Source organism: Aquarana catesbeiana, linkage group LG01 (genome assembly GCF_042186555.1).
Source record: "Aquarana catesbeiana isolate 2022-GZ linkage group LG01, ASM4218655v1, whole genome shotgun sequence".
Lineage (NCBI taxonomy): Eukaryota > Metazoa > Chordata > Amphibia > Anura > Ranidae > Aquarana > Aquarana catesbeiana.
The window spans coordinates 414,922,802-414,949,761 of NC_133324.1; positions in this window are offsets into that span (position 1 = coordinate 414,922,802).

A 26,960-nucleotide genomic window follows, 5' to 3' on the forward strand; every position below is an offset into this window, starting at 1 on the left:
GCAGATCACTGAATCACCTGCCTGCCTGCCTGAAAGTGTATTTGAAAACGTACACCAGGAATGGGCTGCAGGCAGATATAGGCTTGGCTAGACTAGAATGCAGTGGATATATGTGTACGAGACTGTATATATATTTTATTCACTGCAGATCACTGAATCACCTGCCTGCCTGAAAGTATATTTGAAAACGTACACCAGAAATGGTCTGCAGTCAGATATAGGCTTGGCTAGACTAGAATGCAGTGGATATATAAGTAGGAGACTGTATATATATTTTATGCACTGCAGCTCACTGAATAACCTGCCTGACAGTGTATTAGAAAAAGTACACCAGGAACAGCCTGCAGTCAGATCTAGCTACACTGGATACAGTGTACATATATATATATGCATACAAGCCTGGATATATATATATATATATATATATATATATATATATATATATATACACACACACACACACTAAATACACTGCAGCTAACTGAATCGCTTGCCTGTGCAGTCTAAATGAAATGACACTTTCTCTCTCGGTCAACGCCAGCAACACACTACACAGGGCCAATGTGCAGGCAGCCTTATATAGTGTGGGGTGTGGACTTAACCCCTTGAGCCGTAATTGGCCAAAGGCACTCTGCCTTTGGCCAATTATGGCTCTTTTTGCTGACGGCGCTGTGATTGGCCAAGTGCTTGGCTAATCATCAGACAGCAATGCACTGCGATGTCACAGTGCATTATGGGGTGTGACACGCCGCTCAAATTTGGCTCCTCCTGGCTAAAACACCATTACATAGCAGCAAACAGATATTTGAAGCTGCTGGTGCCTCTGGAGTCCCACGGACATAAAGGTGTAGAGTCCTCCAGAGTCTTGCAACTGTGCATAAACCTTCCATTCGGTCACCACTAACCAATGCTCACAAGCAGAAATGGCTGCATTGGGCAGAAAAATACATGAAGACTAATTTTCAAACAGTCCTGTTCACTGATGAGTGCCGTGCAACCCTGGATGGTCCAGATGGATGGAGTAGTGGATGATTGGTGGACGGTCACCCTGTTCCAACAAGGCTGCAAAGTCAGAAAGGTAGTGGTGGAGTAATGTTTTGGGCCGGAATCATGAGAAGAGAGCTGGTCGGCCCCTTTAGGGTCCCAGAAGGTGTAAAGATGACCTCTGCAAAGTATGTGGAGTTCCTTACTGACCACTTTCCCTGGTACAGAAGGAAGAACTATGCTTTTCATAATAAAATCACCTCCATGCATGACAATGAATCATCTCATGCTGCAAAGAATACCTCTGCATCAATGGCTGCTATGGGGATAAAAGGAGAGAAAGTCATGGTGAGGCCTCCATCCTCCCCTGACCTCAATCCTATTCAGAACCTTTGGAGCATCCTCAAGCAAAATATCTATGAGAGTGGGAGGCAGTTTACACCCAAACAGCAGCTCTGGAAGGCTATTCTGACATCTTGAAAACAAATTCAAACAGAAACTGTCCAACAACTCACAAGTTCAATGGATGCAAGACTTGTGAAGCTGCTATCAGATAAGGGGTCCTATGTTAAAATGTAACGTGACCTGTTAGAATGTTTAAAAAGTTAAAATGTTGTTCAAAGTTTGATTGAAATAGAATGGTCATAAAGTAACTTCACATTATCTGGACATACACAGAGGGGTTGATTTACTAAAGGCAAATCCACTTTGCACTGCAAGTGCACTTGGAAGTGCACTTCGAAGTACAATCGCTGTAGATCTGAGGGGGACATGCAAGGAAAATAAAAACCAGCATTTTTGCTTGTACATGATTGGATGATAAAATCAGCAGAGCTTCCACCCATTTAAGATCTTCCCCTCAGATCTACAGCAACTGCACTCCCAAGTGCACTTGAATTGCACTTGTAGTGCAAAGTGGATTTGCCTTTAGTAAATCAACCCCAGAGAGCTTGAGAGTTGCATAGTATGGGGGTTATTTACTAAAGTCAACTCCACTTTGCACTACAAGTGCAAACTACAAGTGCAAAGTGCACTTGAAATTGCACTGAAAATGCACTTGGAAGTGCAGTTTCTGTAGATCCGAGGGGGACATGCAAGGTAAATTAAAAAAAGCATTTTAGCTTGCACATGATTGGATAATAAAATCAGCAGAGCTTCCCCTCATTTCAAATCTACCCCTCAAATTTATAGCAACTGCACTTCAAAGTGCACTTTCAGTGTAATTTCAAGTGCACTTTGCACTTGTAGTTTGCACTTGTAGTGGATTTGCCTTTTGTAAATAAACAACTATATCTCTTCTAGCAGGAAGTAGTTCTCTTTAAGCAGTACCATTGTATTATTTATTATTTTATCTAGTAGTAGAGGAGCGCAGTCGTTTTTTAATATAGACATTGCTATCTAAGTATTTCTCAGCTCTTGACACCCCCCAGCTGGCATCACCCCCAAGACACTTCATACATACAGACATACTGACAGATATCACTTTGAGCTACTTTCTACCCCATAGCTGAAAGACATAATTCCATGGTCACTTTCCATTCTCTACTTTCCTAACATCCCCACAGACACTGCCACTGAAATAAATCCATCCCCAACTAACTCACCCCCACAAATTGCCATCCCCCCAAAACTGTCTCACACCCCCATCCCACTGGTGCATGAGGGGTCACTGCAGTTACCCCCCCCCCCAACAGGGGGATGGTGTGTGGATATAGTGGGCAATCACTGCAGCAGGTGGGGGAAATAACTGGAGCCAATCTTTTCTGGCTCTCACTGCAGCAGCTGAAAACCAACATCTCCTGTTCTACCTACTGCAGTGAGAGCAACAAAAGATTGGTTCCAGTTATTTCTCCCACCTCCTGCAGTGATTGCCCACTATATTCACACACCATCCCCCTGCGGTTAGCCAGCTAGAGGATCCGCACGATTCGTCTGCTCTCCGCCACAACCCCCTTGATGTCTGTCTAAACTAGGAACACCTTTGGCCGTGTGCTCCACAGTCCAGACTCTTCATTTCCAATCAGGATACCGTGGAGGATTCCCTGCTGTGTCTGGAGGGCTCCAGGAAGATGGAGGTTCATTAGACCTTGCAGAGGGCTAAATCTTCTGGTGCATAAGACCTTGGTCTTTAGGGGGTCCACCAGTTTGGGTAAGGGTCCCCACACACCGAGTGGGGTCCATTTTTGATTCAAGGATTTCCCTCCCCCTCCTTCTCCCCTCTCTCTTTTTGGTGGAGATGGAAGGAATCTGGATCTCATCACGCCATTGGAATTATCATCTTTCACATTGTTAATTTTTTTTCTTGTTATGGACTTAATGGTCATTTTTCATTGTTGCTGATGAAGAGTTTTTCATATAGACTTTTACATACAGACATTCACTTATTGTTTTTTCACTTAGAATGTGTTTTATTGCAATAGCGCACTGTTTTCATTTGCTACATGCGATCGCGGATCACTTACGTTATATAAGCGAAACTTAGTTGTGTACAATTTTTTGCACTATAGAGATATTTGAGTTATTTCTCCCACCTGCTGCACTGATCTGGATTGATCTCACTGCCTGGACCCCCACAGCATTACCAGATTCCCTCCTTTCCACTCCTACCGACAGCAATTGTGGGCATACAAGGGGGTTTTTCAGAATGGAGAGCAGTAAAGGGGCCAGTAAATATGTAATTTAACAGCCTCTTCTTTTTCTAAGTGAACACAGTGAGTGATTAATACTGATCACTCACTGTCTTAATTCATAACTAAGCATGGTAAACTGTGTTTTCTATGCTTCAGTTTATGAAGGGATAAGAGCGTCTGCCCCCTGTTCATTCATCTGCAGGGCAGTTGATGGTACAGAGAATTGTCTTGGGAATGTTTCTTCTCTCCCTTTCTCTGTCTCAGAAGTGATCTGTTTAGACCCCTGATATGTCACCAAAGTCTCTTAACAGCATTGTGGAAAAAAAAATTAATTTGAATTAAAAAACATGTTAAAAATCAGACTTAAATTTCTAATCAAACTAAAAAGCCATGGCATTTGGCACTATTAAGCTACACCCACTGTGTGTGCGGCAGCTTTCCACAGGTCACCTTCTCCCTGGTAGGAGCCCTCAGTGCATTAATTTGCCCAGGGCCCTGTTAAGGTGACACTGCCCATGAGAAGCTCCTGGTACCTTTACCAGCTTTAATTCTCCTTACACTCTGCATGTCGCCGAGCTACACTCTGCATGTCGCCCAGCTAGGTGCCCCTCCACACGGACCTGCTGCATTAATGTTGCATTAATGTTGCATCAGAAATATGGCTGTAGTGCAGAGGCCATCTTTAATCCTGGGGGCTCCATGATCTCCTAGTGCCCGGTGGACCCATGGGCTTGTCAGTCTGCCCCTGACCCATCCCCTACCTGTTTGTGGATACTTTACTGAGAAGCTTCACAAAATCAATTATTTGTGTTTTATGGTTCTCAATTCACAGAGACAAATGAGGGGACAATTGCATCAGTATCAAAAAATGTAGGGAAGTTTGGTGAATTAATAGATTAGCCTGTCTGCACCCCAACAAGTTAAATATAGATTCTGTTTAATTGTTGTTTTTGTGAACTTCCAGAGCAATGTGTTTAAATTATATGCAGATTAATATTGCAAAAATAGTCTAATGTTTTATTTTTGTTTTGGGAACTTACTGGATCTGTTTGGAGTTCCCATAGCATTTATTTGTTTAATGTGTAAAAAAATAGGGTATGGGCTTCACTATATATACATATTGTTATTAATGTTTTCCTTGTTTACCTTGTATAACAGTGCCCTTGAACTTGCTGAAGGGTGGGGGTGCTATTTTTTAGCATACCCAAACCTATGTACAGTACATGTGTTAACATTCCTGCAGAAAATAATCAACTTTGTGGATTTTTCATTTGGTTGTACAGCATCCTTTCCTTGGATACTATTTCTTTCTAACAGTGTTTGATGCCTGAGGAAACAATATAATGCCAACCACACATTGATGAAGTGACCCCTTTGAAAAAATGTTATTGAACCACCAATGGCATACCAAGTGTCCCCGCTCAGGCAACGCTCCTACTTGATGTGTTTCATCCTAATGGACCTACTGGTAAGGAGGATGCTTAAGAAAAAGGGGATGGGGATACTTTGTATGCCTCTTGTCATTCAGTAAAGATTTTATAAAGAGGTGATATAATCTGTGTATGGTCATTGCTATACTGTTTCCCTGTAATTAGGAATGTGAACAGACTCCTCAGCCAGCACCTGGGGCATCCTCTGCTAGAATATGATGCCGTTTGTAGTGTTGGTCATCTAATAGTGTTTGATGCCCATTTGATGCTTTTCATCCTTTGGATATACTGTATATTACTTCCCTGTGCAACTTGCCCCCTTTTTATACTATATAAACGTGAGTACAACCCCTGGGTGAAAAGCAGGCATATCAACTTTTACAATATTGAATCAGTGTTAAAAGTAATCCTAATAAGACTAATTTATCACACTAGACAGCGCTCGTGTTGAGCAATTGAAACTTGTGGCCAACAACACATAAAAGGACATTCATATAACAAAAAAGTCCCTAAAAAGTCCCTTAAAAGAGAGTCCCTTATATAGGGTAGTGATGTAAAAAGTTCAGGGTGTAGCTTAAATAATTAGCAGGTGATCACGAAAACAGTCCTCCACATGCACCTTCCACCGATCACTCCGAAATCCACCCGGTGACAAACACTCTCCCCCTAGGGGGTTAAACTCACCAGAACTGGGGAGTAATAAAGCCTTCAGAGTCAACACTCTTTTAACAGCAGTTTGTTCCAATCATCACTATATATAGGGTCACAGATTTGCAGGGCTCATAATGAATCAAAGAAAACAGAAAGAAAGGGTGCACATAGCGTAATCCTGTTTAATGACTCAGAATCCCTTGCACAAAGACAGACAGAAAACCCCCCTTCAATAAAATACGTACATCAAGTAAAATCACAAGTAAGCAATCAATCGAACAGGCAGGTAATGTAAGTGTGTCAACTTCACCATAGGATGTCAGCGCCGCTGCACAGGAAAAGATGAATACTTCCTGGTTGTGCAGATGACTCAGGTGGAGCGCACACGTCACTTCCTACGTCGCGTTAGCCACGCACTGACGCGTTTCGTCATATCCTTTGACTTCAACAGAGGGCGTGGCTACACGACGAGATGGCCAGCTTATATATCCCTCTACAATCCGCCCAGCCAATCACCGCAAGGCTCGGGTGCCGGCGGGTGCACGTCGCCGGCCCCAGCCTCACTATCGGCTTATCATAGATAGTGCGGAGGGACATAAGGGCACTGCACTAATCTAACATATATATCTCATATACAAAACAATAAAGCTAATTAAAAAATAAGCATAAGCAGACATGTAATGAATACATTTGTCAATCACATCAGCATAAGCATCTTAACATTATAGATTGACATTCACCAGCAGTAAGTGCTAATCTAAAGGCGCACTATAAATAAAATGCCACTGGTGCATTTTTAGATCATTTTTGAAAAATCTAAAACCAAACACAATAGTGAAAACTACATACACAAAATATCCATGTAAAAGGAAGCCCTGAGAGGGTTGTATTCCAAAGACATTTATGCACTTTTACGCGCATGTATACAATGGACTCAGTGCCTTATTGTATAAATATAAAAAGAGAGAGGGAACATCAAAGCATTAATAATGCTAGATAGAATCCTCTCACAATTTACCTCAAGCTATGAGGTTAATGCTAGTTTTAATGATTAAGCTAAAACCAGAGAATGATTAAAGAAAAAAACAGAATAAACATAAAAGAAGCTACGAAATCGCATAAAACAGGAGAATAAGAAATCGCACAAATATTGCGAAGGCAGACTTAATCAATGTCTTATTTCTAAAAAACAGTAGTCACATAAGACACACTACTTTAAAGAGAGCAGGAATGTGCCATGGTAAAGGAGGCTAGAAAAACGCATAATGATATAAAAACAAAATTAATCCGAATCTTTTTGTAAGGATTGGATAACCGTACAAAATGTACTAATGTAAGAAAACCAAGCATATAACAAAGGAAAAGGGCACTTGAACAACACAAGAGCAGTGCAAAACCACTGATAGTAGATCAGATCAACCGTTAATCGCAGATATTAGTAATCGCTTATGAAGCAGTTGATATCTAGATCCACGTTTAGTCCCCTTGGCGATAAAGTATCAGCCAAGAAGATTCACTGGGTCTCTCTTCTTGACAGATCACGAACCAAGTTGGAACCCCTCCATTTTGGCTTCAAATGATCTATACCCCAAAACTTGAGGCCCGAAGAAGTCTAATGCGTCTCTAATGAAAACTTTCTGATTATGTGGCAAGTCGTCCCGCTGGCACAGAGCCCAATTAAGGGCTAGAAGGGCATCATCGTGTTGCATGATTGAGTAGAGAGATGCCACGTCAGCTGTTACTAAGTAGAGTTCTTGTTTCCCTGTTAAATCCACCTGTTGTAGGATCTGCAACAGACTCTTAGTGTCTCTCAAATACGCCTTAGTGCGTATCACACTTTCCTGGAGGAAGTGGTCAAGGTACTGGCCCATTCGAGATGTGATGGAGCCAATACCATTGACTATTGGTCTTCCTGGAGGCTTAATCAGATCCTTGTGGATCTTAGGCAGGGTGTAAATCATGGGGATTCTGCTATCACTTGGTACAAGATACCTTCTTTCTTTGTTAGACAAAACCCCCATTGAGAAACCCTTTTCAACTAAGTTCCTGAGATCCTTTTCATACTGTACAGTAGGGTCTTTAGACAATCTCACATATGTTTCATCATCCTTTAACATCTCAGTGAGCTGATTCACATAAAACTCTTTACTCAAAATAACTACCCCCCCCCCACTTGTCAGCCGGTCTGATGACTATCTCCTTCCTTTTTTCAAGCGAGGAGATCCCATCTATAATATGCTGGGGGTTTACTTTCTTTTTTGGTACCAGCTGCTCTAAGTCACGCAACACCAGCCCCTTAAAGACCTTGATGTGTTAGTTAGCGCTATTGAGGGGGTTGAACAAGGACTTGTTCTTAAGCCCACTGTCCACAGGTCCTGACTCATTCGCAACAGGCAGTCGGGGCGCTTTATTTAGAAAATACTTTTTAATGTTAACTTTCCTCATGTACTTATGCACATCAATGAAAACATCAAACTTATTAACGGGTCTTTTCAGGCCACATTTTAAACCTAAATGTAAGATATTCATTTCTTTGTGAGATAGAGTTGCATTGCTCAGATTAAAAATGCCTCCTATTCCTGCTCTCTCCTTCTTTTTTTTTTTGGGCCCTTCTCCCTGCCCTGCAGCCCCTTGTTCTTCTCTCCACTGATTGGGGTAATAGGGATACTCGTCTTCCCGCCACGGACGCTCCCTCCGTGGAGGTGCATGGTATTCCTGCCTCAACCCCCCCTGGCCTGGAGGTCTCCCCCTTCGGTGAGAGTTCCCTCGGCCCCGTTTCTGCCACCCCCTCCCTCTCCCTAAAAAAGGACGGGGTGATTGATCAGCAGTTCTCTCTCCATTATCTTTTAGCGGGCCAAACCTGTTATATACAGGGACTTGATAATTGCTAATATTAGGTGTATGACTATATAGTTGATAGTGTATGACTATATAGCCAGCGGGACGACTTGCCACATAATCAGAAAGTTTTCATTAGAGACGCATTAGACTTCTGTCTAAGCCATAACTTTTTCTGGTTTGATGGACATTTTTTCTCCCAACGTAGAGGTGTTGCTATGGGGGCAAAATTTGCCCCAAGCATAGCACATTTGTTTATGGGGGAATGGGAAGATAAAAAAATATTCTCCATTGCCCGCACTCAGCTTCTGTTATATAAGAGGTACATAGACGACCTGTTTTTTATCTGGGAAGGGTCCAGGGATAGCTTGCAGGAATTCCTGAATGAACTCAACTCCAATAACAACAACATTAGGCTGACCAGTGATTTTAGTCAAAATGACATTCATTTTTTGGATGTTAACATCTTCAGACAAGGTGACGGACTGGGTACTAAAGTCTATTTTAAATCCACAGACTCCAACAGTTATTTGCCTACTAGTAGCGGGCATCACCCTAAGTGGCTGAAAAACATACCTAAGGGTCAGCTTACCAAGGTAAAAAGAAACTGTTCTGAGGATGCTGACTTCCTTAGGCAGGCCCAAGTGATCAAAAAAAAGTTTATGGAAAAAGGATATGTGGAGGGAGCTTTGGACTCCACTATTCAGGAGTTGGCTGTGCTACCCAGAGATTCCTTTTTAGTTGATCGTCCTAAGGTCCAGAACAGTGACAACCATGAGTGGAGCTTCATCTCAGGTTTTCACTCCCAATACAGGGAGGTGGAAGACATTTTCAATGCTCATTGACATGTGCTATGCATGGACAAAACATTGGGCCCATCCCTACCATGTAGGCCTAAATTTATTTACAGAAGATCTCACAGCTTTGCGGATAAAATAGTACGGAAGGTACTTGATCCCCCTTCCAGACCTCTAACCTTCTGGGACAAAAAAGGGTTCTATAGCTGTAGGAGATGCCATGCACGTAGGGAAGTTGGTAGACCAATGAGGGCTTTGGAAAGCTTCAAATCTACATCTAATGGTAGAGAATTCATTATAAACGAATTCATTACGTGCAATACGGCTTATGTTGTGTACGCTATGCAATGCCCTTGTGGCCTTATGTATATAGGGCGCACCAAAAGGTTGTTGAGGGTCAGAATCGCAGAACACATAGCAAACATAAAAATTGGGTTTAAAGATCACAATGTATCGCTTCATTTCAAGCTAAAACATAATCAAGATCCTTCGGGCCTCAAGTTTTGGGGTATAGATCATTTGAAGCCAAAATGGAGGGGTTCCAACTTGGTTCGTGATCTGTCAAGAAGAGAGACCCAGTGGATCTTCTTGGCTGATACTTTATCGCCAAGGGGACTAAACGTGGATCTAGATATCAACTGCTTCATAAGCGATTACTAATATCTGCGATTAACGGTTGATCCGATCTACTATCAGTGGTTTTGCACTGCTCTTGTGTTGTTCAAGTGCCCTTTTCCTTTGTTATATGCTTGGTTTTCTTACATTAGTACATTTTGTACGGTTATCCAATCCTTACAAAAAGATTCGGATTAATTTTGTTTTTATATCATTATGCGTTTTTCTAGCCTCCTTTACCATGGCACATTCCTGCTCTCTTTAAAGTAGTGTGTCTTATGTGACTACTGTTTTTTAGAAATAAGACATTGATTAAGTCTGCCTTCGCAATATTTGTGCGATTTCTTATTCTCCTGTTTTATGCGATTTCGTAGCTTCTTTTATGTTTATTCTGTTTTTTTCTTTAATCATTCTCTGGTTTTAGCTTAATCATTAAAACTAGCATTAACCTCATAGCTTGAGGTAAATTGTGAGAGGATTCTATCTAGCATTATTAATGCTTTGATGTTCCCTCTCTCTTTTTATATTTATACAATAAGGCACTGAGTCCATTGTATACATGCGCGTAAAAGTGCATAAATGTCTTTGGAATACAACCCTCTCAGGGCTTCCTTTTACATGGATATTTTGTATATGTAGTTTTCACTATTGTGTTTGGTTTTAGATTTTTCAAAAATGATCTAAAAATGCACCAGTGGCATTTTATTTATAGTGCGCCTTTAGATTAGCACTTACTGCTGGTGAATGTCAATCTATAATGTTAAGATGCTTATGCTGATGTGATTGACAAATGTATTCATTACATGTCTGCTTATGCTTATTTTTTAATTAGCTTTATTGTTTTGTATATGAGATATATATGTTAGATTAGTGCAGTGCCCTTATGTCCCTCCGCACTATCTATGATAAGCCGATAGTGAGGCTGGGGCCGGCGACGTGCACCCGCCGGCACCCGAGCCTTGCCGTGATTGGCTGGGCGGTTTGTAGAGGGATATATAAGCTGTCCATCTCGTCGTGTAGCCACGCCCTCTGTTGAAGTCAAAGGATATGACGAAACGCGTCAGTGCGTGGCTAACGCGACGTAGGAAGTGACGTGTGCGCTCCACCTGAGTCATCTGCACAACCAGGAAGTATTCATCTTTTCCTGTGCAGCGGCGCTGACATCCTATGGTGAAGTTGACACACTTACATTACCTGCCTGTTCGATTGATTGCTTACTTGTGATTTTACTTGATGTACGTATTTTATTGAAGGGGGGTTTTCTGTCTGTCTTTGTGCAAGGGATTCCGAGTCATTAAACAGGATTACGCTATGTGCACCCTTTCTTTCTGTTTTCTTTGATTCATTATGAGCCCAGCAAATCTGTGACCCTATATATAGTGATGATTGGAACAAACTGCTGTTAAAAGAGTGTTGACTCTGAAGGCTTTATTACTCCCCAGTTCTGGTGAGTTTAACCCCCTAGGGGGAGAGTGTTTGTCACCGGGTGGATTTCGGAGTGATCGGTGGAAGGTGCATGTGGAGGACTGTTTTCGTGATCACCTGCTAATTATTTAAGCTACACCCTGAACTTTTTACATCACTACCCTATATAAGGGACTCTCTTTTACGGGACTTTTTTGTTATATGAATGTCCTTTTATGTGTTGTTGGCCACAAGTTTCAATTGCTCAACACGAGCGCTGTCTAGTGTGATAAATTAGTCTTATTAGGATTACTTTTAACACTGATTCAATATTGTTATTTTCTTGGTTTGAGACAGCTGCTTTTATTGGATCTTTTCTCTGCTTATAACAGACAAAGTGGAGTTTAATCTCATTCATGTGTTTGTGAATAATTTATGGTTGCACATTGATGTATATTTACGTTTATGCACTTTTGAATGTTCACTAGAACTTTAAACATCTAAAATATTATATCTACACTCTGGGTCTGTCTGGGTGCCTGGCACTGAGCGGTGTCTCTGCAGGTCTGGTGAGACACCTATTTTTTTAATATCAACTTTTACATTAGTTTTTTTTCCCAAATGTTAATACTCTGAATGTGACCCATTCTAAAAATGAGGACATTGCCCACCAGTTTCAATGCTTCTATAGCAACGTATATAACCTTCCAATCCAGTGATTCGGATCCTTCATTGTCTATTAAACATGCTGATCTAATACAGGACTTCTTGCGACAATATGGTCCTCCTGTCTTATCTGTGGGTGACTCAAAGGCTCTACAGGCCCCTCTGTCAGCAGAAGAGTGGGAGGCAGCGCTGAGACCTACTAAACCGGGCATAAGCGCAGGTTAAGATGGCTTCCCAGTCCAGTATTATAAAACTTTTTCAGAGCTCCTGACCCCAGGCTTTCTTAAATCCTGGAATTCGCTGTCCACTAATCCTAGCACCTCGGAGAGCCTACTAGAGACTTAACTCTCGGTTATCCCTAAAGAAGGTAAGAAACCTACCAATGTCAGCAACTATAGCCCGATCGCCTTAATGTGGACATCAAGCTGTTCTAAGATCTTGGTGACCCACTTATCCTATCATGTGTTATCAGAGGTAGATGAAGAGGGCAGTTGGTGGTTTCCCCACCCCTTCCCTATTCCCTATCTTTTATTTGCTTCCCCCTCCCCCTCTTCCCCCACCCCTTTTTTTGTTTTATTATTTATCCTTGGGACTCTTGATGTTAGGGAAGTCTACAGACCCTTAGTTTGGTTTTGGTAGGTGCAGAAAGCAGGGATGGGAATGGCTTGAGAGCGCCGCCTACTGCTCTCACTTTCTTTTTAAACCTGTAGACCGACCTCCCCATAAGTGAGCTATATGCTCCCCATTTTCATATAATGGATACTAAACTGGTTATCTCTGGAAATGCTTCCAGTAGTATGGGTCAATAACAATAAAAGTGTTTATCTTCTTATACCCTTATTAGAGTGTCTTTCTAGTTTGACACCCCTACCTCTTGGCAGGAATCATTGAAATTTCAATTTATTTCACTTTTTTTACTTGTTATTTTTCATTTACATGATGGTTTAATGTATTTGAAGTTTATTCTTTGTATTTCTTTGTATTTTTCCTAAAATGTCAATCAATGTTGGTTATGGCAGCAGGACACAACCCTGGCTTGTCAATGTGCATTCCTGCATACAGTCCATGTTTGCTTCTGATGGATGTAAGATAGGATGGATGCATGGAATTCATTTAATAAATATTTATTCTGATCGTACTACACTATGGTTGGAACTATCTGCTTCTGAAGGTCTAGATCATATATCTATGAATTGGGAGTTCTAAAGCCACAGTACTTGATTGAAGATTGAGTAAAGGAAAGATGTTCTGAGCAGCTGCATTTAATTCCTTGTGTGGGAAACACGCAAGAAGGCCCATCTGGATCTATTAATAAAGTGAGAGTCCAACTGGAGCACATGGTAGTGGGTTCACACATGTTGACTGGTTTTAAGGTCACAAATTGAAGGAGAAGAATGGGATATGGACTTTTATCTGTGAACTGCTCTATCCTAATCATTTTTTAATTTTGTTGATCCCTAATTGTAATATTGCTATTTACAGCACTGAAGATTTGTACTGTACATACTCACTGCATGAGGTATTGTATGTGTTTGTTTACAGCGCTGGAGTTTCATGCTACACTTTATTTTTATGTTTTTATGGCATTTTATTGTTGGCTTTATATATATTTGAATATGGGACTTATCTGATAAGTATTTGGAATCTTACAGCACTGGGGTTCTGGTTGCACATATCACTTTGCATATATGCATTTTATGTTTAAATATATTTCTGGAGGTGTATTAGAGGCAGCGCTACATTTCTTTGCATATTTTATTATTTGGATACGGTGGGATTACTTTAGTGGCAGCGGGATTTATTAATTTGTTTTTCCTTACAAATTCATTTAGCAGCATACTGGTAAGTTTGTATAATAATATTTTCAAACTGTACATCAGTTTTTGCCTACTATTTTCTGGGCGGCCAGTTGTATAACAATGACCCTAATGACTACCCTGAAGCATAATGGTATTTGACTAATATAGTGCAATGAAAGTGTCTTTAAACTAGACCAGGATGTGGGTATCTGCTCAAAACAGCAAAAGAATGAAATCACCGAAAAGGAGGCGATGGTTGCCTACTAGTTGAGCCTAGGGTCCAGGCTATGCAGAGCATTCTAAAATAAAATTCTAAAATAAAATTAGGAGTATAAGAAACTTTCCAAGATCATCTTAAAGTCCTGGTTGGGTGACTGGGAGAAGGCAATTAGAACAGTAGGAAGGTAGCCAATATTGGGTTAAGCAAAACAACATCTGTAAAAACGAATACAAAAAAATCATACATACATACACAGAATGCAAAAAAAAACAAAAATATCTAGCTGCTACCTTATGAAAATGTGAAAGGCATAATTTTAGATACATGCATACATAGAATGCAAAAAAAACCCAAAACATCTAGCTGCTACCTTATGAAAATGCGAAAGGCATAATTTTAATACTACAAAAAAAACCCTAGTGTACCCCGAGCTATAGAACATGATACTGTGTTCATAAAGAAAGCCCCTGCTGCAGATTAATCTGATTCCCTCAGGATTCCATAGGCACTTTGTGAACAAAGGCATTGGAAGTCTGATACAGTTATTCAGAAAAAAAAAGAAGAAGCGCTTGCAGAGAGGGGAAAACAGTCCTGGGGTTAAGCTCAACAGGGGCAAACAATATTGATGCAACACTAATCTGGAGGTAGAAGTCTGTGAGGCACTCCAGGAGTATGTGCCTTATAGCCCATAGCATAAGGGGTGTGTATGGTAGGCTTCATCTCCCTTCATTTCTGGATAGTTGACAGGATGAGGTCGCAAACACCTGAGAATCATGCCTTTGAAAATATAAACTTTCCTTCTCACAGGCAGCTTGTAGAATCCTTCCCTTGGTAAGTAATTACATTTAACTAATATGCCACTTGGTGGGCCATTTGGAACCTTTCTAATTAGTACCCACTGGACACATTCTAACTCTAGCCCATTAACTGAAATTTCAGGACTAAGCTCCTGGCAGATGGCAGTAATAGTTGATTGTAGTTGCATAACAGACTCCAGGAGGCCCTGATTCAAAGATTGGATCTATATACCCGATTCTCTGCATCTCCAACTTATAATGTAAATAATGGATTTCAAGTTTAGGCTGATAAATGTCCTGCTCATGTCCTTCTAGGACTGTGGTGGTATCATTCATGTGGCTTTCTAACTGAGCTGTGAGGTGCCAACGTTCACTAATCTCCTCCTCTTGGACATCACGTCCAGTGCAATCGGTAACATATCTTGAAATTTCTTCAAGATGGAGGCTTACCGTATAGCCTCTATAGACTGAGAGTCAAGCAATACAGGAGATTTTTCCAGCAATCAGGCCGGATTGGCACAAATGCTGGCACTCATGTCACTGCATGCAGGATTGGCAGTGCCATCTTGCAGGACAAAGATGAATGCATCTATAGCGTGATGGACAAAGATGAATGCATCTATAGTGTGATGGACTGTGTGCTGTTGAGTGGCCCTGGCCAACAGTCTGCTTGGCTTATTTTCCTGCTCGTATAACAGTCTTTGAGATACTACATTGCATCTAAATAGTTTTTCCAGTAGAAGTAAGCACATTTCCAATAATTCCTGTGCTATCTTGAGTGCCTGTGAACATTTGTTTTGGGCTTCCAACCTATGTTTCTGATTGGAGAGTTCCAACATTAGAGCTTGGTATTCTTTTTTCTTCTGAGCTGCAATAAAAAGTAGGTTGCCTCTTATGACACATTTATGTGCCTCCCACTGGGTTATGTGAGAAACATCAGGTGTGTCCTTGTGGTGAAAAAAATCACCAAACTTTTGTCTGATAGATTCCAAACCACCAGGGTCTGTAAGAAGGGACACATCCATTCTCTAAATTTTGGTGGAGGGTTCTCTGTCTGGGAATAGCAAAGTCATTGTAACTGGGTGGTGGTCAGAGAGCACCATGCCCTCATTTGTGACACTATGGCGGTAGGAAAGGTGTATGAATAGGTAGTACAGTCTCAAGTACGTGGAGAGGAGAATAAAGTGTAATCACTTCCCGACCGGCTCACGTACTTATAGGTCGGCAGGTTGGTTCTCTTGCGCAAAACGACGTACAGGTACGTTGGCTCCTTTAAGAGCCTTATCAGGCATGCGCACTCGCTGCACAGTGGGGGGACACAATGCGCGTGGCCAGCGATCACAATGACCAACGGCCACCCGCGATCGTGGGCACAAGAGACAGAACAGGGATCTGTATATGTAAACACACAAATCCCGGTTCTGTCAGGAGAGGAGAGACAGATTGTGTGTTCCTATTAGTTAGGAACAGCGATATGTCTCCTCCTCTAGTCACTCCCATCCCCCCACAGTTAGAACACTTTTGTGCAAACCAATCAATATATGCTTATTGCGATTTTTTTTTACCAAAAATATGTGGAAGAATATATACCGGCCTAAACTGATGAAGAAATTCGTTTTTTTTTTTTTTAAATTGGGGATATTAATTATAGCAAAAAAAAAAACACGCAATTGACAGTTAAAGTGACGCAGTGCCGTATCACAAAAAATGCTCTGATCATTAAGGGGGTAAAACTTTCCGGGGCTGAAGTGGGTAATCTCTATCTCCACAGGGTAAAGAGTTCGCCAAGTATCATGTAGAGTAAGAGAGGCCAGTTAGAGTATATGATGAAGAGCAGAAAAGGGGAGAGAGGAAATACCAGTTGAGGTATCTAGGAGAGGATTCAGGGGATAATAAAATCACCCCCAAGAATTAAGAGGCCTGTCTGGAAGAGCGCAAGTTTCATAAGAACATACGATAACATAAGGTTACCTGTTTAGAATTAGGACAGTACATATTCGCCAATGTTACTGGTCTATTTTTCCAAGTACCTTTTAGAAAAATAAACCTACCGTTTGGATCCATTAAGTGGTCAGTAAGGTGGAAAGACAGCATTTTGGAGAGCAAAATCGAAACTCCCTTAGTCTTGGAGTCTGCACAGGTGGCGTGGGGAGAAGACAAACGTGGGATTGAGCCTGACTTAAAGTGTGTTTCTTGTAAAAAAAAACAATTTTTTACTCTATGGCGGTGTGCTTTAAGGCTTTTGATGTTGAGGGAGTACACTTTGAGAGAGAGAGGAGCTGAGGTCTTTTAATTGAAAGGCATGATCAGAAATATGCAATATACAAACCTGAGTATGTCTGCACGTGGATAATCGCAGAACGTTGTGAGTGGAGAGGGCAGTTGAGGGAGAAGGGAGAAGAGAAGAGAGATGAAAAAAAGAGGGGGGGACTGGGAGGTATACTTGTAGGACAGGAGCTTATTTTAGACTGTGTATATAGGGAGGGAAAGAGGGAAGTACACAAATCCCTTGTAAAATAGGGCCAAGGATTTGAGAAATCATGATCATCTACCGGAGGTGGATACAGGCCCACTAGTCCACCTGACTGGAAAAATGTGGGGGTAAAGGGAAGGGGAAGGTAAGCGGGAAAGTTTCTCTCTGAGGTGGGGGAAAGGTCCAACACAGAAGTAATCATACAGTGTCAACAATCTAGGGCTTCCAGAAAACAAAAGCAATCATAGAAGGAAGAGCTTTGACTGTTGAGGATGGGAAGATGCAGACAGGGCTCCCCACATGATGAGAGAAGTCCCAGTCTGAAGACCCCCATTTCATAGGTCAGAAGTTAAAGGAGAATCCAACAAGAAGGGACACTAGATCAGCAAGTAAATTTGGACTGCAGCAGGACATACTCATTTTTCAGCAAGACGGGACCTTCTGCCCCAGGGTGTGTACTAAAAGGTCCCCAACCGTCCAAATTGAAGTAATATAATAACTGAACTGTAAAGTACAACAAATGCTCACATAACTGTTAATCTATAATGACTAAGACATTGACTAGGTTTGCCCGTGAAGGTTGCTTTGGCTGGAGAGAAGCAAGCAAGGGGCAAGGACCCACTAGCCCTGCACCCATTATACAAGAGTGCGCACTCACCCACCTAAGACATCAATGCCCATTAAAGAAATAAGGACAAAAACAAAAACAAAAACAAAAAAAAAACAAGAGCAGATAGCATCGAGGTCTTGGAGGAGTGAGCACCAGGGTTAATACAAGACTACAAATTGAAAAAAGAGAAAGTTCTCTGCCAGATATTTCCATAACTTACTTAGGATCCTTCAGAGAAACCATTATCCCCAACTACTGGTCTACCTCACCTCTGGCATCATCTAAGCCTCCAATAGGCCTTCATTAGAGCCAGTGACCTCAATCACATTGTAGTGCGTGAAAGGTATTATGGCAAGTTAACATAGTTCTTACAATAGCCCAAGATCATCTTTCAAGTGTCCATGTGTGAGAGGTAATGGAGTCAGACACACCCGATTGACAAGAAAATGTGTCCATGTATGGGATGCTCACCCATTTGACGTAGAAAGAACAGTAGAAAGAACATTTGAATCAAAATGTCTTTAAAGCCTATAAAACAACCTTACTCTCTATAGTCATAAGGCCATACATGGGCGATGCGATTTGAACGACTGGGGTGTAGTGTTACGTGTTGAGTCAAAGTTGGGGAAACGTATCCAACAACAGAGGTACCAGATAAGCGAACATATAACTGCCAGGAGCAATATAACAATTGCAAGCATTAAGGAGGAGCGTCGGTAGAGTCACATTCAGCCATTAGGTGTCTGTGGGACAGGGCAGAAGCATCATAGCAACAACGCTCAGACAAATGTAGGTATGTGTTTCCAGGAACCAGAGTTGTAAAAGGAAAAGAGCAAAAGAACCAACTCACAAAGCCTTCCGATCCAGTCTCAATGGTCCATTTTGCATCTAACGGATGATGGCAAAGCTCTTGAGCTGCGATCCATATCCATGTCACCACATGTCTACAATGGCTCTGTCTGTGGTGTTTTTTAGTGTGAAGTAGTCTCTGGTTGAGTGGGTTCCAGTTGTAGAAAGGAACTGTACCAATCCGGGGTGGCCACCACCAGGATGCCTAGGGTGTCATAAAAGGCTTGCAAGTCCACAGGTGTTCACAGAAATGCTGTGCGGTTCCCTACTGTAGCTGTCAAACAAAAAGTGAGCTTCCATCTGTATACAATATGTCTGTCACATAAGACATTAAGAAGAGGGCGTAGATTTCTTCTGTGCTGGAGAGTAAGGGTGAACAGATCTTGGAAGATTTATATTTGCACCCCGTCATGATCCATTTGACCATGATTATGTGCTAGGCATGATATATCTTCCTTCTGTGTGAAGCTAACCAGACAACATACAGTATCCCTGGGGGGATCAAAGTCCAGACCTCTAGGTCTAAGTGCCCTGTGAAACCTTTTCATCTCAATGGGTGTGTCTGGTGGTCTACCCACTAATGTATTAAAAATTGCCCATACCACAGACTGTAGTTGAGGGCCCCCACCAACTTTGGAATCCCTCTGATGTGTAGATTGTACCTCCAGCCCTGTTGTCAAGGTCCTCAATGTGTCAATTAGGTGCTGGGTGTTGACACTAGTAACCCATTGTACCTGCTAGATAGCTGCATCATGAGTCATGGCCAACGACTCTGCATGTTCCAAGCGAGAGGCTACCGCTCTAAGGTCTGTCTTGAGATCCGAGATCACTGTGGACAGGGTGGCAAGCGGCACTTGCCGTAAGTCAGCTAGGCTGGGTAGCGGTGAAGCCTGTGAGTTGAAAATGCCAGCACCCACTGTTCCCGAGGATTCAGATGTAACGGCGTGGCTCGCAGCACGTGGTCTAATGCCTGAGATGAGGCCTGGTAGTCAGCTTGCTGGGTTCGGCATATTGCCAGTTTATTCTGGCTTAACTGTTTGTTAAAAAAAAAAAAAAAAAATTGAGTAGTTGCACGCGCTACCACCTAATGGTATGCGCAAAGTGTTTTGGCCAATATTCAAATAACTTTAGCAAAAAACAAATTAAACAAAAATGTGAGGGGGGCTGCTGCTATCATTTATGTGTTCCCACATCAACAGCAATAATAAATATAAAATATGATAGCACTGCTCACAACTAATATGTGTCTACATACATAATACCATACAATAAATAAAGTGTCAGTGACAATAAATACAGATTTTCCAATAAGTGCAAATGATTCATGTAAAATTCATATAAAGTCCATAATAGATAAAAACAAATAACAAATGAATGAATGGATTTCTTCTTAAAAATTAGGTGCACAACAAGTTTCACTGTGGAAAATGTACCTCACAGAAGCGGCAATGGTGGTGTCTCCAATCCAGCTATACATTGGGTGCACACCTTGTCATTGCTGCAGAGTACATATGAAGAAAGAAAATTGGATAGCTGCACACCCATATGATGCAGATAAAAGCTTCTTTATTCAAAAATCATCAATAAAAACAGGCACAAGGCATATTGGCAGGTGAAAAAAAGGTTGATGCATTTCACGTATTAAATGTGTGAAGGACACAGGGGGACAGTCAGGAATAGGGATGAGCTTTGTGTTCGAGTCGAACCCATGTTCGACTTGAACATCGTCTGTTCGCCCGTTCACCGAATTGAGAACGATATGGGCCGTTCGCACCAAATTCGTATGGGGCGTCACGGCCCATAATTCACTGCGGCATTGTAGTGCATTGCTGGCTGATGATTGGCCAAGCATGCACTATGACCCGCATGCTTGGCCAATCACAGTGCCGATTATGGGGATTTAGTACACGCCCCACACTATATAAGGCCGCCTGCACGGTGGCCCTGTGTAGTGTGTGTTCCGGCGTTGAAAGAGATAGACAGAGAGACAGTGTCATTTGATTTGAGTTAGATAGATTAGGCAGAACAGTCAGTCAGTTAGCTGCACTTACAGTGTATTGTGTATATATATGCATCCCAGGTGTTGCATATATATATATATATATATACACTGTATTCAGTTTAGCTAGATCTCTTCCTGTTATCTTCTTACTGACAGGCAGGCTTGTCTTGTTACAGTATTTACAGCTACCTGAAGAAAATTGCTGGTTTTCTTTTGATCCTATTAGTACCACAGTCAGGCAGCTAGACTATTTACAGTTAGTGCAGTGCATCCACCTCACAGTGTTCAGCTAAACCTACAAGTTAGTGGGGTGCGTCCTGCTCACAGTGCTCAGCTAAACCTACAAGTTAGTGGGGTGCATCCACCTCACAGTATTCAGCTAAACCTACAAGTTAGTGCGGTGCATCCACCTCACAGTGTTCAGCTAAACCTAGAAGTTAGTGCGGTGCGTCCTGCTCACAGTGTTCAGCTAAAACTACAAGTTAGTGCTGTGCGTCCTGCTACCAGTGTTCAGCTAAACCTACAAGTTAGTGTAGTGAGACCTCTGCACAGTGTTCATCTAAAGCTACAAGTTAGTGCAGTGCGTCCTGCTCACAGACTTGTTCAGCTAGATCTGTTCTTGTTATCTTCTTACTGACAGGCAGGCTTGTCTTGTTACAGTATTTACAGCTACCTGAAGAAAATTGCTGGTGTTCTTTTGATCCTATTAGTACCACAGTCAGGCAGCTAGACTATTTACAGTTAGTGAGGTGCGTCCTGCTTACAGTGTTCAGCTAAAACTACAAGTTAGTGGGGTGCGTCCTGCTCACAGTGTTTAGCTAAACCTACAAGTTAGTGGGGTGCATCCTGCTCACAGTGTTCAGCTAAACCTACAAGTTAGTGGGGTGCGTCCACCTCACAGTATTCAGCTAAACCTACAAGTTAGTGCGGTGCGTCCTGCTCACAGTGTTCAGCTAAACCTACAAGTTAGTGCGGTGCGTCCACCTCACAGTGTTCAGCTAAACCTAGAAGTTAGTGCGGTGCGTCCTGCTCACAGTGTTCAGCTAAAACTACAAGTTAGTGCTGTGCGTCCTGCTCACAGTGTTCAGCTAAACCTACAAGTTAGTGTAGTGAGACCTCTGCACAGTGTTCATCTAAAGCTACAAGTTAGTGCAGTGCGTCCTGCTCACAGTGTTCAGCTAGATCCGTTCCTGTTATCTTCTTACTGACAGGCAGGCTTGTCTTGTTACAGTATTTGCAGCTACCTGAAGAAAATTGCTGGTGTTCTTTTGATCCTATTAGTACCACAGTCAGGCAGCTAGACTATTTACAGTTAGTGCAGTGCGTCCTGCTCACAGTGTTCAGCTAAAACTACAAGTTAGTGGAGTGCGTCCTGCTCACAGTGTTCAGCTAAACCTACAAGTTAGTGTGGTGCATCCACCTCACAGTGTTCAGCTAAACCTACAAGTTAGTGCGGTGCGTCCTGCTCACAGTGTTTAGCTAAAACTACAAGTTAGTGCTGTGCGTCCTGCTCACAGTGTTCAGCTAAACCTACAAGTTAGTGTAGTGAGACCTCTGCACAGTGTTCATCTAAAGCTACAAGTTAGTGCAGTGCGTCCTGCTCACAGTGTTCAGCTAAACCTACAAGTTAGTGTAGTGAGACCTCTGCACAGTGTTCATCTAAAGCTACAAGTTAGTGCAGTGTGTCCTGCTCACAGTGTTCAGCTAGATCCCTTCCTGTTACCTTCTTACTGACAGGCAGGCTTGCCTTGTTACAGTATTTACAGCTACCTGAAGAAAATTGCTGGTGTTCTTTTGATCCTATTAGTACCACAGTCAGGCAGCTAGACTATTTACAGTTAGCGCAGTGCGTCCTGCTCACAGTGTTCAGCTAAAACTACAAGTTAGTGAGGTGCGTCCTGCTCACAGTGTTCAGCTAAACCTACAAGTTAGTGAGGTGCATCCTGCTCACAGTGTTCAGCTAAACCTACAAGTTAGTGTGGTGCGTCCACCTCACAGAGTTCAGCTAAACCTACAAGTTAGTGCGGTGCGTCCTGCTCACAGTGTTCAGCTAAAACTACAAGTTAGTGCTGTGTGTCCTGCTCACAGTGTTCAGCTAAACCTACAAGTTAGTGTAGTGAAACCTCTGCACAGTGTTCATCTAAAGCTACAAGTTAGTGCAGTGTGTCCTGCTCACAGTGTTCAGCTAAACCTACAAGTTAGTGTAGTGAGACCTCTGCACAGTGTTCATCTAAAGCTACAAGTTAGTGCAGTGTGTCCTGCTCACAGTGTTCAGCTAGATCCCTTCCTGTTACCTTCTTACTGACAGGCAGGCTTGTCTTGTTACAGTATTTACAGCTACCTGAAGAAAATTGCTGGTGTTCTTTTGATCCTATTAGTACCACAGTCAGGCAGCTAGACTATTTACAGTTAGCGCAGTGCGTCCTGCTCACAGTGTTCAGCTAAAACTACAAGTTAGTGAGGTGCGTCCTGCTCACAGTGTTCAGCTAAACCTACAAGTTAGTGAGGTGCATCCTGCTCACAGTGTTCAGCTAAACCTACAAGTTAGTGTGGTGCGTCCACCTCACAGTGTTCAGCTAAACCTACAAGTTAGTGCGGTGCGTCCTGCTCACAGTGTTCAGCTAAAACTACAAGTTAGTGCTGTGTGTCCTGCTCACAGTGTTCAGCTAAACCTACAAGTTAGTGTAGTGAAACCTCTGCACAGTGTTCATCTAAAGCTACAAGTTAGTGCAGTGTGTCCTGCTCACAGTGTTCAGCTAAACCTACAAGTTAGTGTAGTGAGACCTCTGCACAGTGTTCATCTAAAGCTATAAGTTAGTGCAGTGTGTCCTGCTCACAGTGTTCAGCTAGATCCGTTCCTGTTATCTTCTTACTGACAGGCAGGCTTGTCTTGTTACAGTATTTACAGCTACCTGAAGAAAATTGCTGGTGTTCTTTTGATCCTATTAGTACCACAGTCAGGCAGCTAGACTATTTACAGTTAGTGCAGTGTGTCCTGCTCACAGTCTTCAGCTAAAACTACAAGTTAGTGGGGTGCATCCTGCTCACAGTGTTCAGCTAAACCTACAAGTTAGTGGGGTGCCTCCTGCTCACAGTGTTCAGCTAAACCTACAAGTTAGTGGGGTGCGTCCACCTCACAGTGTTCAGCTAAACCTACAAGTTAGTGCGGTGCGTCCTGCTCACAGTGTTCAGCTAAAAGTACAAGTTAGTGCTGTGCGTCCTGCTCACAGTGTTCAGCTAAACCTACAGGTTAGTGTAGTGAGACCTCTGCACAGTGTTCATCTAATGCTACAAGTTAGTGCAGTGCGTCCTGCTCACAGTGTTCAGCTAAAACTACAAGTTAGTGCTGTGCGTCCTGCTCACAGTGTTCAGCTAAAACTACAAGTTAGTGCTGTGCGTCCTGCTCACAGTGTTCAGCTAAAACTACAAGTTAGTGTGGTGCGTCCACCTCACAGTGTTCAGCTAAACCTACAAGTTTTTTTTTTTTTGCGAGCTCTGCACAGTGTTCAACTAAAGCTACCTGTAGAAGGTTGGTGGTGTTTTCCTGATCCCCTCACTACCGCAGGCAGCTAAAAAAGCTACAAGTTAGTTTTTTGCCAGCTCTGCACAGTGTTCAGCTAAAGCTACCTGTAGAAGGTTGGTGGTGTTCTCATACTACAGGCAGGCAGTTGATTTTGCTAGCTGATGTATCAGTACATATATATATATATATATATATATATATATATATATATATATATATATATATATCCCAGCTTAGTGCAGATACAGGCCATTAGTATGTCTGGAAGGCCAAGAGAGGAAGACATTCACAAGCCAATAAGAGAGGGCAAGCAGGCTCTGTGTCTAGTGCTGGTCATGGAGATGGTGCATCCTCATCAGCACGTGGCCGTGGGACACGCTTGGCCTTTTTTTTGGCAGCTGGCCGTGTTGAGCCGCAACATGCGGAAGACTTGGAGAAGTGGATGACCAAGCAGTCCTCATCCTCCTTATCCTCTCTCACCCATGCCCAGGGTACTTTGTCTGGCAAAGCAGCGGCCTCTTCCCTCGGCTCAATGTCATCAGTGACTCCTTCCCTAGCCCCACCATGTCCTCCTGAGGAGTCCCTCGAACTGTTTGACCACAGTGTTGGGTACATGCTCCAGTAGGATGCCCAGCGTTTGGAAGGCTCTGATGATGATACTGAGCTCGATGAAGGCAGTAACATGAGCATGGACAGAGGGGGTGCCCAAGAAGGACAGCAATCTGGCAGTAATGCTCCCCCTGCTGCAGCATACTGCCAGGTTTGCTCCAGTGATGAGGAGGGAGGGGATGATGAGGTCACTGACTCAACGTGGGTGCCTGATAGGAGAGAGGAGGAGGAGGCGGCACATCACCAACGAGGCAGGATGCCCTCCAGGGGCCAGCCTAAGGGCAGCACATTGACTGCATCACACCGCAAAGCTCCACATGTGCAGGGCGCTGCAGTCTCTGCGCGTTATTCAAAAAGTTCTTTGGTGTGGGCCTTTTTTGAGACGAGTGCATCAGATCGAACCGCTGCTATTTGCAACATATGTCTCAAGCATATCTCGCGTGGTCAAAACATCTCCCGCTTGGGTACCACATGCTTGACCAGACATATGTTGACCTGCCATGCAGTTCGTTGGCAAGCGTATCTAAAAGACCCACACCAAAGAACAAAGAGGACCTCTCCTTCTCCTGGACAACGTGTTGCTGAGGCTTCGGTCAGTCAAAGAAGGAGCGGTGGAGAAGGTGGCCGTCTGACCGATGCGTTCAGACAATTTTTTGGTCCGCAGCCCCAAGGTATGATCGGTTCCAGCAACCATCACCAGCGTCTGTTTTACATGGTGCAGGAATACCTAGGGGCAAGATCTGACTTGGACACCTTTCCCACCGAAAATCCTCTGGGTTAATGGGTCTTGAGGATGGATCACTGGCTAGAGCTTGCACAGTATGCAATTGAGCTACTGGCCTGTCCTGCATCCAGCGTTCTTTCGGAACGCACATTCAGTGCTGCTGGAGGCTTTGTAACCGATCACAGGGTGCGTCTGTCCACCGACTCGGTCGATCGACTGACCTTCATAAAAATGAATCAGTCTTGGATCACCACCAGCTACCAAGCACCTGATGCTGATGTAACCGAATAATTTTTTTTGAAATCTCAGATCCCTTCAAAGACTGCCTATGCTGATGCTGAGTGACTATCCCTGAGTAATTATCCTCTTCCTCCTCAATGATCATGCTGATAGCTTGTAAGAACATTTTTGGTTCTGGGCGCCACCACCAGTGCCTAAGGCACAATTTTTCAGCCCCTGTTTAACAGGGGCGTGTAATTACAATTTTTGGTGCAATACTTTGCAGCAGGGCTCGTTTCTGCTTTACAACTAGAGTATCTGTGAGGGGTTGCAGTGTTGTGGCACCAGCACCAGTCCCTAAGGCCCAATTTTTCAGCCCTTGTTTAACAGGGGCGTGTAATTACAATTTTTGATGCAATACTTTGCAGCAGGGCTCATTTCAGCATTCCAACTAGAGTGTCTGTGAGGGGTTGCAGTGTTGTGGCCCCAGCACCAGTGCCTAAGGCCTAATTTTTAAGCCCCTGTTCAACAGGGGCATGTAATTACAATTCTTGATCTAATATTTCACAGCAGGGCCCATTTCTGCACCCACCAAGAGCGAGTGAGGACTTACAGTGTTGTGGCACCAGCACCACCACCACCACCAAAGGCCCAATTTTTCTGCCCCTGTTCAACAGGGGCATGTAATTACAATTCTTGATCTAATATTTCACAGCAGGGCCCTGTGAGGGCTTACAGTGTTGTGGCCACAACAACACCTAAGGCCCAAATTTCTGCTGAGTATATAGGGCAGGCCCCTACTTTCAAACATCTAACTTACAAACGACTCCTACTTGCAAACGGAAGGAGACAACAGGAAGTGAGATGAAATCTACCCCTAGGAAGGGAGATTCTCTCCTGTAAGAGTTAATATGGGAAAAACATTTCTCCTTTCCACTGATGCTTTCCAATCCTTGTTCCACAAAAAAACCCCAAATTTTCAAAAAACATTTGTCATTGGGACAAAAAGTGAGGTGAAATCTTCTGAAGAGGAGGAAAGACAGCAAAACAAATGTCACAGGGGTGATAACCCTTCCCTATGTTTTCCAAAAAGCTTCAAAAAGATTTTTTGGCTGGAGCT